Source organism: Portunus trituberculatus, chromosome 33 (assembly GCF_017591435.1).
Source record: "Portunus trituberculatus isolate SZX2019 chromosome 33, ASM1759143v1, whole genome shotgun sequence".
NCBI classification, from domain to species: domain Eukaryota; kingdom Metazoa; phylum Arthropoda; class Malacostraca; order Decapoda; family Portunidae; genus Portunus; species Portunus trituberculatus.
In genome coordinates, this window is record NC_059287.1 from 6,794,375 (window position 1) to 6,806,874 (window position 12,500).

Genomic DNA, 12,500 nt, shown 5'->3' on the forward strand with positions numbered 1-12,500 from the left:
GCCAGTTGGGCTTCGGGATCAAAACGTATTGCAGAATATAGATTATACAGACGAGCGACGAAACTTCAATTATGCTTAACAATATTTGCACTGTAGTGGACTGAGCCTCGTGACGTGGAGTACTCTCACGTCACACTGGTAGGAGTGATGCCGCCTGTTGCTCGAAGAGTCAAAACATATTGGAAATAAGGCAGACTAGCGACAAAACTTTCATCACCTCTTCCAGCATTCGTGGTGTAGTGTACATCACACGCCTCTCCTTTGTCTTTTGTTACCTTAGAAAGCCGCTCTTCTCTGGAAAACAAACGGAGAGTCTTGATAGACGACTCAATTAATAATTCTTTCTGTATGTTAAGGAATTACTACAAAGGGTGATGTACATGATATTTTTTTCCTAAGGGTAGTGACACCTGTAGTCTGGCAAAAAGGTTGTGTCCCTGCAGTGCAGACATTGTTATAACTTAGACACTGTATACTACGTCGGACCACTACTGAAAGCGCCTTAAGTAAAAGCTTCCATACTGAGAAACACTGCTCACACATACATACACACACACACACACACACACACACACACACACACACACACACACACACACACACACCATAACCATAAATCTGAGGTCTATTAAAGCCCGTCATTTCTCGTTCCTCACAAGCGTCACCAGGAAGTCACCACAAATCTTGCCAGCCACCGCCGCCCTAACGTGACAGCCCACAAAGGTACCCCCCCGCCGCTCCACCTGTCCCTGTATCAATTCCTGCGACACTTACGGATCCCAATGTAATTTCCTTTACGCTGCATACCAAATCTTGTCTTGTAAGCCTAAATGGTTTCCAGCGGGACGTCGTGTGTGTTAGCTTATTGATCAGAAGAATAATTGATTTCGTCCTTTTTCCTAAGACTATTTATCTTTGTTCACTTCTATCTTGCTCATCTCTTTCTATTGATCTTAACGTTACATCTTGTCATCTTTCTTATCCGTTTTCTTTTTACTGTTACGTCGTTTTCTTTTCTTATCCTATGTTATATCTATGTTCTCGATCTTTATTACATTCTATCTTATTTTTATTCTCCTTGATTCATCTTTTAATTTTATCATGTTATCTCTATTCTATTTTGTTTTATTGATGTCTTGTTCCCTATGTTTCATTTTGCTTTCTCTTTACTCTATCCAGTTTTTTTTTCCTCTTGATTTTGTTTTGTTAGTTTGATTTAAATCTCTTAATATTCTCTTCTTACTGCATCCTGTCATATTATGTCTCGTATTTTGTAACCCATCTGATTTACCTCTACTATACACATATCTCCCTCTATTCTATCTTATCCTATTATGTTCTGTTCAAACATAATCTATAATGTTAAGATATCCATCCTCTCACTATGCATCAACTTATTCCTCCTCTCCGTTCTTTTTTTCCAACGAATTCCCGTTTCAAATCGAGACTTCTCCTCTCATCTGTTAGCTTCATGCTAACTTCTCGTGTATCTTAATATCGAGTCAAGGTTCTCTGACGTATATGTTTAAAAAAATAACACGATCTCTCTCTCTCTCTCTCTCTCTCTCTCTCTCTCTCTCTCTCTCTCTCTCTCTCTCTCTCTCAAATCCAAGTTTTCAGAATTTCCAATAATCTGGACTTTATTGAACTTTGTTGCATGGATTTTAAATGTGGTATACATATCTCTTATAATTCCCAAGGACATGTACAAATCCTTAGCTATTTGAATATAACTTGGATGGCATTCTTTCCGCCTAGTCAGTCACTCACTCGACTAATCTCTTTCCGAATGTCACTCAATTCAAGAAAACACAGAATTCATATTTGCTGTACGTTCCACAATTTTCATGACCATATACCAGTCTGGCCATCATATATTACTTTGTTGCTATTTTTTCTTCCTAATCACTCTCATTCTCTTTACAAACTCTGCTAAAAAAAAAAAAAGAAAAGTTGAATTTGTATAAGCCTTGTTTGTTTCAGATTTCCTACTAATTATATCAAATGCGTGGGTATTTGAATATCACTTTGGTGGCATCTTCAGTATCTTCTTACTATTTCAATTTCTTTCCAAACGCAACTAAGAAATAAGAAAATTACCTTGTTTTCTATATTTTTCTGAATTCCACTGTTTGTATACAATTTCTGGACAACTCAAACGTCACTTAGCATTCTTTTCCCTTTCACTCACTCTGTCTCTTTACAAACGCCACTCATTCTTATCTATTCTTCACCCATTCTGTCGATCTCTTTCCAAACTCCTAAAAAAGAACAAAAAAATCAGTAGTGGTCAGCGTGCGTGGCTCAGAACCAAAAGATACAAGATTGGATTCTCTCACCATGCCGAGACAAGAGCGGCTGGGTTCGTCTCCTTTAAGGTCAGCAGTCCGGCACTTGTCCATCTGGAGGGAGTAAGTGCGGACATAAGGCGAAAAGTTGTGACCTCGTTGTTGTATCTAGTGTGTGGGTGAGGAGGGTCAGTAACCGTGTATGTGTGTGTGTGTGTGTGTGTGTGTGTGTGTGTGTGTGTGTGTGTGTGTGTGTGTGTGTGTTTTATACTGCAAGAGTGGATAGACGCCAATCGTTGACTCTCTCTCTCTCTCTCTCTCTCTCTCTCTCTCTCTCTCTGTGTGTGTGTGTGTGTGTCTGCAAAGCACCCCACACACACACACACACACACACACACACACACACACACACACACACATACACACACTACCATGAAAGGCAACAAGGAGGTAATGTGTTAAAAAGAAGAGCAAACTCCGCAGCATAGCAAATCTTAACCTACCCCTCCCACAACCTCCCCTTTCTCTCTCTCTCTCTCTCTCTCTCACTACACTAATATTTTCACCAGAGGGAGGTGGCGCAGACTCAGGAAGCGGTCACCAATATCCCTCCTTGACCTACCAGCCTCGTGAACACGCACCAAGGCCTGTTCCTCTTAATAACTAAGGCCATCTGTTGAGGTGTTGTCACTACACTCTATATTTTGCTGTTCGACATACCTCTTTCCAGGGAGCTCTCTCTCTCTCTCTCTCTCTCTCTCTCTCTCTCTCTCTCTCTCTCTCTCTCTCTCTCTCTCTCTCTCTCTCTCTCTCCACACCCGCTGTATACAACTTGCCGCTATCACTCTTACTTTCCTCGTTGTGTTTAAGATTTACCCAACATTTGCACGCCCGTACTTTTCTACCAGACTCGGAAATTCTCCTTATTAGTCTGGACGAGTCTCTTCACCTCGCCACACTGCCTTCACTCAACACACACGAGCCACAAAACCTCAGAAACTTCAGGACTCTTTTTCAGGGGCCGTGATTCGCTTTTTTTTTCTTCTAGCACCTGTGTTGGGAATCTTTGCCACTTTGCCTTGTTAGCAGTGAACACAAAGCTAGACGAAATGGGAAGAGAGATTTTTTTATAGCTACTCAGTGACAAAAGTTGAGTAGACTGATAGAACAATACTTACTTGTTTTTTTTTTTTTCCTCACACAAGTAAGTCATTCACGGCACAAAATATGAGGAAAACAGTTGGCTTTTCTACAACCACCCATAAGATGATTCATATGTAAAGACAGAAAATCTTGCAGAAATGTTAATGTCTTTAGCTCACGATCAGCAAACACAACGCATCATTCAGAGGAGGAAAATTTTGTACATCCACACAATCACAGAAGAGAGCTTACAAGATATACAGAAAAAAATCACGACAGTTAACCCAACACGTCATTCATTATACAAAAATATAAGTAATACTTTTGCCTTTCTATATACACGGTGAAAAACAAAGAGCCTATTAAATAGATTAAAAAGAAACATAGAAAATTAACAATGGCGAAATAACCGTAACGTTTAACTATATATACTTGAAAGAGAACCTACACCACTATTTTCTAAACAAGGGGATGATTCGAGGCAAAGGCAATGAGGTTTTAGGAATACTGAATATGCTTGAGAATGTTTAATTTTTCTTTACGATAAGAGGAGCACCGGCATAGGACTACAAAAAAAAAGAAAAAAAAAGGCCCACTTATAAAGAAAAAGAACAAACTGAGTATTCGAAAGTAGAGAAGTGTTTTGAAATCTCCATCTTGAAAGAATTGAAAAAAAAAAATAGGTAAAAAAACTGACAATCAGGATCTGAATTGAATGTTTATCAATGAAATGAATGAGAGATAAAAGACACTGGTTAACTCATGCATTAGAGAAGCTGGAACAATAGGAGCAAGAAAGTAGAATGAGTAATGCAGGAAGTCCCGGAACGAAGGCAAATATTTCCTTGTGACACCTTGTAAACACTGAAGCGACTTCCTTAATGCAACAATGGAAGTCAACCAAGACATATATACGAGTTAAGAAGAAACTCTCACTCAAATGTCGTTCTCAAAAAATAAAACAGCAGCAAATAAGAGCAGGAATTGAATAATACGTCAAAACTTCTTCGATAATTTGCTTCCCACATTGCAGAACCACAAGCTCTCTTAGTAGTGGCAACACACTCACACACACACACACACACACACACACACACACACACACACACACACACACACACACACACACACACACACACACACACACACACACACACACACACACACACACACACACACACACACACACACACACACACACACACACACACACACACACACACACACACACACACACACACACACACACACACACACACACACACACACACACACACACACACACACACACACACACACACACACACACACACACACACACACACACACACACACACCTACAGTAACCACCTCAAAGTCTTGGGAATACGACTTTGTTCTATGTGTAAAAGTAAAATATGGAAAAAAGAAAAGAAATCCATCAGAATGCTGCTTCTTAAAGATGAGAGAGAGAGAGAGAGAGAGAGAGAGAGAGAGAGAGAGAGAGAGAGAGAGAGAGAGAGAGAGAGAGAGAGAGAGAGAGAGAGAGAGAGAGAGAGAGAGAGTAGAATTTCCAAAATGGGTGCCAGTTCAGTTCTAGAAATGTACACTAAATAATGGATACGTTGCCTTTTAGATGAAGGAGTGCTAAGACAGTACTTCTCTTCTTCCTCTTCCTCCTCCTGAATAATACCACAACCTCGCCTCCCTAAAAAAAAAAAGAAAGCCACGGCTCAGTACTGCACGTTTTTCTTCAAGTTTCTCACTGGTATAACATTTCCTCCACATCCTCTAACACACAAGACTTGGGAAGTACTTTGTAACCTAATCTGACCCAAAATAACCTTTCTAACCTAAGCTAACAACAACCTAAGTCATCCTAACTACCCTAACCCAAACCAACCTAATCTAACCTAACCTAACCCAACCTAACCTTTTAACCTAATCTAACCAAACCAAACTACAACTCAACCGAACCTAACCAACTCCACCAAACTACCCTAGGCCAAACCAGCCTAATCTAATCTAACCTAACCTAACCCAACCTAACCTTTTAACCTAATCTAACCTAATCAAAGAACAACTCAACCTAACCCAACCCAACGCAACCCAACTACCCTATCCCAAACCAACCTAACCTAACTTATCCTATCTTCCAACTTCCCAGTCTCTATTGGAAGGGATCTGCGGATTTTATTTATTTTTTCTTATTCTCGTAATAGTTTAGCCCCTTCAGTACCATGACACGTTTTCATATTCATTTTGCTTACTATTTGATGATTTTATATAGCTTCAAAAACTCATGTGGGGATTAAAATAGTGAAGACTCTGGCCATTAATCTTCTGCCTTCTATAGATGCTTCCTAATGTCTATAAAACGGTCTACTCGTACAAAAAATCTCAAGGTAAAAACGTGTCACGGTATTGAAGTGGTTAAGGAGTTATTTGCTAATTGTCTCTTTATTTTACTCTAATGATAGTCTGCGAATTACTGGAGATCCTAGTGATAATTTAAAGACTCGTACATCATATAGTTTATTTCATAGTGCTACCTTCCACTGAACTGCTCAAGTGGAATTTATTTGCGGTGATGGAGAAGATGTGGGACCGGAGGGAGATAATAAGGACAGTGAGGGGAAAACAGTTAAAATTCTTCGGCCATGTGATGAAAGAAGAGTTCGAAAGTCTTATTGTAACGGGAATGGTGGACGGAAGGAAAGGTAGAGGAAAACAAAGAGAAAAGTGTGTTCATGGACTGGTTAAGCTGATGGCGGGTGGAATGACGCGCGAGTTCTTCAGAGCCACGTAAAATAGAAGCAGATGGAGATTCATGGTTGGCGACGTCTTGAGGAATATGGCACAGTGGTGAGGTGACGAGAATGACGAGAATGAATTCAACAAGACTCACACATTATTCTGCTGCCCTCCATTTAACATTTCCGGTTTAGTTTATTTGTAGTTTTCAATTGTATTTTCATGATTTTTGTGATAGTTTAATTAGAGATCTGCTTTTATACATCTTTTGTCCTATATCCTTAAACATTTTACCGTGCCACCTTCCATAGAAGTTATTAGGATCTTCATGAATATTTCCTTTATCCAGATTATGGTTTTACAAAGCTTATACATCACCGCTAGGAAAAACATTCATGAAAACGAAACCAATTATCTGAAAATAGTGACGAGAGAGCATTTAAAAACAAGAGTCATTTTCTCTCTCTCTCTCTCTCTCTCTCTCTCTCTCTCTCTCTCTCTCTCTCTCTCTCTCTCTCTCTCTCTCTCGCTCGCTCGCTCTGATAAGTACAGGAGCAATTATTAAAAACACGGATGAGTGAACAACACGTTCCAAAATGAGTGCTTTTGTTTTCACTTGTCATTTTCTCTTTTCTGTGTGAGCAATACGTAAACACGCATAAGAATACGGCAATTAACTCCCCACCATTTAAAAAATAGTGATGGGAGGAAGCGTTTAAGGAAAATACCCTTGTTTTCTCCTCTATCCAGCGTGTGCGTGGCTGACGGAGGAGGAATAGGAGTAGGGGTGGAGGAGTCTTGCTTTCTTCCTGTATTTTAACACACTCCACACTTCACAATGGCGCACCAAAGCTTCTCGTTATGCACTGACAAGTCTCACCAAGGTTGTTTATCGTTAGTGTTCCTCATTAAACCTCTCTTCTTCTCTGGTCTTCAAGTTCTTCCTTTTTGTGATAGTGATGATAATGATAATAATGTTAATAATGATAATAATAATTTCTCATACATAGAAGCAGAAAACAGGAACAAGAATAAAATACAAAATAATTCTCTTCCTCTTCTAATCTTCATTCTGTTCCTCTTCTTCTTCTTCGTTCTCGTCTTTCTGACTTCCTAATCTTTACCGTCTTCTTCTTCATCCTCTTCATCTTCCTCTTCTTCATTCTCTTCCTCCTTCCCTTCTTTATCCACTCGTCCCTCATCTTTCTCTTCTTTTTTCCTTCTTTCATTTTTTATTTTCTCTTTTTATTCTCTTTTATTTTATTTTTATTTTCCTTCTTCTTCTTCTTCTTCTTCTTCTTCTTCTTCTCCTCCTCTTTCTCCTTTTCCTCCTCCTCATTCTTCTTCTTTCTCCTCCTCCTCCTCCTCCTTTTCCTCCTCCTCCTCTTCCTCTTCCTCCTCCTCCTCCTCCTCCTCCTCCTCCTCCTCCTCCTCCTCCTATAAAATCCCTCGTTATTCTGCTCAACTAAACTAAATAACCTTTAGAGGAAGAAAAAACAGATCTGCCATAATTTCTCATAACATCACATATTTCAATATTTTGTACCTTTAGCCAGACTCAATAATTCAAAACAGAACTTTAACTTTCATGTATATACAAAAGAAACTACATATAGGTAAGAAAATAGATAAATAAATAAATAAATAAATGACCCAAGACATATCTACGCCAATTATATAAAAGTAAACTAGCCGGGTGTGTGTGTGTGTGTGTGTGTCTGTCTATTCGTGTCTATTTGTTTGTCTATTTGTCACTGTATGTGTTCCCTCTCTCCCTTCTCTCCCATCTCTCTCTCTCTCTCTCTCTCTCTCTCTCTCTCTCTCTCTCTCTCTCTCTCTCTCTCTCTCTCTCTACCCTTTTCCCTTTTCTCCTAACCGTCTCTCTTTCCTTCCTTTCACCCAATCCTATTACTTCCTCAACCCTTCCCGCTTCCCAAACCCTTCCCATTTCTTCATCTCACCCTCCCAGCCCCCACCATCTCATCCCCTTCCTATCCACTCCCGCCCTCTTCCTACTCGTATCCTCAGTGTTATTAGGGCGACGCAGCGTGTGTGTGTCGTGGCTGAGGAGCACAGGGCGGCCTCTGCAGGAAACCACCGAGCCGGGACCTCATTTGGCCCAAAGAAGTCATTTAGCCAAGGGAACAATTTTGACATCCAAACTCGGCCACTCGCTAGCTGCACAGGAGGGGAGGACTGGGAAAGGAAGAGGAGAAGGAGGAGGAGGAGGAATAGAAGTGGAATTGAAGGAATAAGAGGAGTCGGAGGAGGAGGAGGAGGATCGGGGCGGGGGAAGTAAAGGGAGAGGAATAGGAGAGGGAAAAGCTATGAGGAGGAGAAAGGGAAAGTGAGGAATGAAGGAAGGAAGGAAGGAAGGAAGGAAGGAAGGAGGGAAAAGGTAAAGACTCTTGGGTTTGAAACTACAAATACTAATTGAGAGAGAGAGAGAGAGAGAGAGAGAGAGAGAGAGAGAGAGAGAGAGAGAGAGAGAGAGAGAGAGAGAGAGAGAGAGAGAGAGAGAGAGAGAGAGAGCTGGGGCTCGTGGGCAGCTCTGATCATCACGCTGTACTGACACAGCTGGAAGTGGGCGTGGCTCGGGACGAGGCCACCACCCGCACCATCTGGCTGTGGAACAAAGCAGACTGGGCTTCCCTGCGCCGCGACCTGACCCACACCCCATGGGCCACTCTGCTACAGGGAGGAGCAGAGAGTGAAGCACTTGCACTCACCTCTCACCTTCTCGCCCTCCAGAGACGCCACGTCCCACACAGGGAATACACCACCAGACCGACGGATCAGCCATGGTTTGGCTACCGTTGCCGTGTTGCTGCTGAGGCAAAGTATGCTGCCTGGCTCCGCTACAAGAGGAACCCGACTCGGCGCAACAAGGACTTGCATAGGGCTGCATGCAGGAGGATGGTGGTAACCAGCAAGTGGGCCTTAAAAAAGTGGGAGGAAAGCCTGCGCCGGAAACTGTGTGGCACTGGCGTAGGAAACAAAACTTGGTGGTCCCTTGTTAAGGACAAACAGGAACTGGCCACCAAGAATCCATCCCTCCCTCAGCAAGCAGGACGGTACTGTCGCCACCAGCAGTAAGGAGAGGGCACAGTTGCTGGCTTCCTTGTTTGCTGGAAAAATGAAGGTGGGGAATCCACAGCAGCCACCGCCTCAGCTGGTCCAGCAATGTGAGAAGACTGTCACCATGGTGGAGGTGACGCATCAGCAGGTGAAGCGATTATTGCGGGGCTGGACACACAGAAAGCTACCGGCCCTGATGACATCAGCCCGCACCTGCTGAAGCGATGCTCCCAGGAACTGGCTGCCCCTCTCACCCAAGTCTTCACAACTTGTGTACGGGAAAACGTCTGGCCTTCAGTGTGGAAGGAGGCTCGAGTAGTTCCTGTACACAAAAAGCTCCAGGACGGACCCAAAAAACTACAGACCCATATCCCTGTTGTCAGTGGTGGGTAAAGTGTTTGAGAGGGTCGTGGCAGAGGTGGTGTGTAGCCATCTCAAGGACAATGCCCTCCTCTCAGACCAACAGTTTGGGTTCAGACCTGGAAGGTCAACCTCCGACCTAATGATGCTTCTCACCAGGCAGTGGCAGGACGCCCTCGACGACGGCAAGGACACTATAGTGGTTGCTTTGGACATAGCTGGAGCTTTTGATAAAGTATGGCACAACGGATTACTGGAAAAGCTTCGTGCTAAAGGCATCCAGGGTGGCTTGCTACGACTCCTGGGAAATTACCTGCAGGACAGAAGCCTCAAGGTGGTTGTCAACGGGCAAACATCTGAGTCCCTGCCTGTGGAGGCATCAGTGCCACAGGGTTCAATTCTTGGCCCACTCCTGTGGAATATCTACGTGGATGATCTTCTCCAGCTACTGCCAGGAGTCAAGGCCTATGCTGATGACTGCACCCTCTCCTATACCTATCCACGCCAGGACAGTGGGCGGGCTGCTGAGGCCATCAATCAGCAGCTACGAGTGATAGAGGAGTGGGGTGCTCGCTGGCAAGTGACATTCGCGCCGGAGAAGACACAGGCAATGGTTGTCTCTCGGTCCCCAGCCGCCATGGCAGCAATGGCAGGAAAGTTGTCTTTGGCGCTGCTGCTCTCCCACTCCAAGATGACGTCAAGATACTTGGAGTGGAGGTGGATCGAGGGCTGAGGTTTGACAGCCATGTCAAATCCATTGCCAAGAAAGCCTCTCACAGGATCTCCGCTCTCAGAAGGATCGCCAGTTTCCTCGACAGGAAGGGGAGACTGCTGCTGTACAAGGCACAGGTGCGGCCCCACCTTGAGTACGCAGCTCTCTCCTGGATGTCCTGTGCCGCCACACACAGAAGGAGACTGGACAGCATCCAACGCCGCGCCATACGGCTAGTAGATGCTGCAATACCACCTCACCCAGAGCCTGAGCGTCCCCTTGATTCACTGGAACACCGCAGAGATGTGGCGGCAATCGTAGTGTTCCATAAGGCACAGGTGCAAAGAGTGCCACATCTGGCAGGGCTGCGTCATCCTCTGAGAGTCACCGCACGGAGCACGAGAACGGTGCTCAATGGTGGTGACGCCGTAGAGGTGCCGCGATCCCACGGGTGTCAGCATCAACGCACCTTCGCAGGACGCGTCTCCAGGATGTGGAACTTGTTCACGGCCGCGGTGCCTCACGTCCAGGAGATGAACACACACAGTGTCAAACTGATGGCACATAAGTGGAGACAGACACTGCCAACTCCTCTGACACTCTTTGTGACGTGACACTCAGTGTAGTGCAGTGCGTGAATAGTGCTAGTGAAGTGAAAAGAACAGTGCTCCATTTACATGCTGACCATCTTGTATATTATCTATTTTTAAGTCTTGTAAATATTGTAGAGAAATAGATTGTAGTACCCTTAGAATAGGTAGCACACGACAGTGCGCCTTTGGGTACATGTTCTTCTGTATAAATTATGAGAGAGAGAGAGAGAGAGAGAGAGAGAGAGAGAGAGAGAGAGAGAGAGAGAGAGAGAGAGAGAGAGAGAGAGAGAGAGAGAGAGAGAAAATTTCTTAAAAGAACATAGATAAAACTAAACTATAATTGAGAAAGAAATATATGAAAAAAAGGAAAAATAAGAAAATAGAACAAGAGGAAGAGAAGGAGAAGGAGGAGGAGGAGTTAAAGGGAAGAGGTGATGGGAGGCTCAGGAGAGAGAGAGAGAGAGAGAGAGAGAGAGAGAGAGAGAGAGAGAGAGAGAGAGAGAGAGAGAGAGAGAGAGAGAGAGAGAGAGAGAGAAGAGAAGAGAAACAACAACGAACAAAAGATGAAAGAAAAACAAGGTAAAACACAAAACAAAAAGTGAAATAGAAAGAATAAAACGAAAACAAAAAGGAAAATCAAGGCAAAATAAAAACATCAAAGCAAACAAACAGCTTTACAAATACTGTGTTGCTTTCATCCTACTGTAAGTTAAAAATAAATAAATAAATAAAAGCGACATATTTGAATACTAAGACACAAATTTAGTATAGGACAAGTTAGAACAATTAAATACCAGAAGGTGAAGAAGTAAATAGTTAAAAAAAAAAATGGGAAATGAAATAATAAATAGATAAATCAAACGTGTTAGTACGAAGGTAAAAAAAAAGAAAAAAGGAAAATTAAGAGAAGCAAGAAGGAAAATTGCCAGAAAAAATAATTGATTAAAAAAAAAGCACAATAGGAAATAAAAAAAAGAGGAAAAATAAAGAAATACGATGGAATTCCAGAGAAGTTAAATGGAAGAAAATTGAATATGAAAAAGAAAAAAAGAAAAAAAGAAAAACAGGCGTAGAAAAGACAAGGAAAAATGAACGATATGAAAAAAATATATATATGAGTTGAAGAATTCTATTGAAAAAAAAGAGGATGAAAGAAAATGGGAAATGATAAACAAACGAAGGGCAGCAAAAAAAAATAAATAAATAAATAAATAGATAAATAAATAAACAATAAAATGAAACAAATAAATGAAAGAATCAAATGGAGTAAAGCAAAAAAATAACTGAATAAATAAATAAATAGAATTAAGTAAAACGAAAATGAAAAAACGAAAAAAAAAGAAAATACAGATAAATAGAATGATTATGTTAGGAAAGGAATGTGTAAGATAAATGATGAAAGAAATGGATGAAAGACAGAAGGAGAGAAGTGAGAAGGAAAGACACACACTGATGAAAGAAATGGATGAATGAGGGAAGAAGAGAAGAAGTTAGAATGAAAGAAGACACACCACACAATGATGAAAGATGGATGAAAGAGAGAAAGAGAGAAGTGAGAATGACAGAAGACACACATTATATCAAATAAATACT

The 12,500-nt window shown here is 42.0% G+C and overlaps 1 long non-coding RNA gene across 1 annotated transcript in view; it reads right to left on the bottom strand.

Annotated features, from left to right (window-relative positions):
- Positions 1–1,910: 1,910 nt before the first annotated feature.
- Positions 1,911–12,500, bottom strand: part of LOC123512176 — a 78,317-nt gene continuing 67,727 nt past the window's right edge. The window contains exon 4 of the long non-coding RNA XR_006677040.1: positions 1,911–2,402. This is a non-coding gene — a long non-coding RNA (uncharacterized LOC123512176). The remainder of the gene's footprint in view (positions 2,403–12,500) is intronic.